This window comes from Rhea americana, unplaced genomic scaffold (genome assembly GCF_003343005.1).
Source record: "Rhea americana isolate MKP2758 unplaced genomic scaffold, rheAme1 scaffold_61, whole genome shotgun sequence".
Taxonomy (NCBI): Eukaryota; Metazoa; Chordata; class Aves; order Rheiformes; family Rheidae; genus Rhea; species Rhea americana.
Genome location: NW_028186768.1, coordinates 3,839,138 through 3,841,366, shown reverse-complemented (window position 1 = coordinate 3,841,366; position 2,229 = coordinate 3,839,138).

The following is a 2,229-nucleotide window of genomic DNA, read 5'->3' as shown; positions in this document are numbered from 1 at the left end:
GGGCTCGGCGGGTTCGCCTGGCCCGGCAGCYGGGGAGCGCGGGCCCCCCGCCGCCGTGCGCGCGGCCCCCGGCTCGGGAGCGATCGCATCCCCAGCCTGCAGATAACAAACAACCTCCCGAATCCTTTGTAGGAGCTTCCTGCAAAGGGGCCCAAGGCGCCTTTCCGCGAAACGGGCAGGACCAGGCCGTCGGTTACACGCGAACCGGGGACGCGAGGGGGGGCCCCAGCCGAATCGCCGCCTTTGCCCCGGGGTTTCTCCGTGACCTTCAGCAGGCGCCTCGGTCATCGAAGGAGGCGTCGCAACGCGCTGACGTCCCGGTCGCCCCGCTGCAGAAAGCGGCGCTCAGCCCCGCGCCAGGCGCCGGCCGCCGCGGAGCGCCGGGCCCGCGGGAGGGTGCGCTCCGCGACAGCGGCTGCCGCACGCAGCCCAGGGTGACGCCGGGGGAAGGCGCTAAGCTTTGCCGCGCAGCCATATCGGACGGGTCGGAGCCGAGCGCTGCGCCTCTGGCCGCAGCGGCGGAGGCAGAGGGACAGGCTGCCACGCTTGCCGCGGGCCAAAATATCCCCTCGCTCGTGCTTGGAGGTTGAAGGACAAGAAAAACGTGGCTTCGACTCCTTCCTTGCCTGGTTCAGAGCAGGGATTCAAGCCCCAGCCTCTGCCAGGCCAACGGGGAGGCCAGCAAGAGCGGGATTCCCGCGCCTGCACCCAGCTGGCGTAGGCACCCTGGARGCACTGATGATGGGCTGAAGGTCCCCAGGGCAATAGATGAAGGAGCACCCAACCAAAAACCCCGGTGTGGGGCTCCCCTAGGGCCCTGAGCAGCTTGTTCGCTGGGCTCTCCTGCCCTTAGCTTTACCATTGCACGCTGGGGAAAATTGGTGGGATTTAAGCCTGAGCAAGGGACACTCAGCTTTAAAGGGGGGGGCACAGGCAAGGCGCTTGGCTCCCAAAAGAGCGTTGGCGGCCACCAAAGTACCACTTGAGTTAGGGCTGTGGGTTCCCCAGGTGTGAACTTCCAACCRCTTGGGATTCCAGTATGACAGACACAAAGAATTACGGGTTTGTACGTGTGTGTAGACATACATAAATGTGTACGTATAGAACAAAGTGTAACGGTATGGCTTGAGCAAAGAGAAAGTGGTTTGGGTGCGAACATCTGGGCATAAAGGGACTCGCTGGTGCTTGGCTCTGTTTTAACTACAAGGGGAAATTTTCAGCTGGTTCAGAAGAAGAGTGTRAAAGCGAACGTGAAATGGCGACGGCACAGTGCCAGTTCTCCCCAGCCCGAGCACGCTGCTGGTGTTTTCGGACGGGCCCCAGCAGGAACGCTCGTGCCTGATGCCACCAGCGCTGCCCCTTGTTAGTGCAGCGGCACGGCCGTGGGACCGGCGAGTAACGCTACGGCAYGCCGGTCATCGACTTAAACGGAGGGGGCGCAGACCTAGCGGAGAACGAAGAAATTCCTCTATTTCTTCAAGTGCTCACGCTGCGCCCGGCATGTCTCATGCCACGGGGGGCACGAGGCCCCCCCCAGCCCTGTCCCTCTGGGCGAGCCGCCGCCGGCTGCAGGGTGGGGGTGGGTGCAGAGGGCGAGAGCCACCCGCAGCCGCGGGCCTCGGGCCTCCGCAGCCCCGGGGCGTGCGGCTCGGAGGTCAAGGACTGAGCCGCGCTGAGAGATCAGCTCGCGGTGGCAAAGGCCGCGTCACCCGGCGTCACCCTGCCCGGCCTGCAGGGCTGGCGCTGGGTCTCCCTGCTGACCCCTGAAGCGCCCTGGCGGGCCACCCTCGACCGCCTCCCGCGGCCTCCCAACAGCCAGCAAGTTATTCCGGCTCTGCTGGGCCTCCTGGCCGAGAGGACGGCGCGGCCTAATCTCAACGCGCCCGTCGCGTCCAGGCCAGGCTCCTTGCCGTCTCCGCTCCCCCCAGCCTTCGGGGCGCCCCCCGCCCGCCTCGTGTGCCCTCCGATAGCGAAGCTGCTGCCTCGTCCTCGGCGGGGCCCGCAGCTCCGTTCCCACAAACGCTCCTCCCGGGTCACCGCGCCCTCTAAGCCGTTTACGATGTTTGTGGCTGGCTCCCCTCCGCCGACCCTGCTCTTTGCCTTCTCGCTAATCTACCTGGCGAGCAGCTTGGGAAGGCGACACGCCGGCACACGTCGTTCCCCGGCCGCCGCCAGAGGAGACGCCGTTGCCTTGGGCTTTGCACCGGCTCATGCTCGGGACCGCTTGGG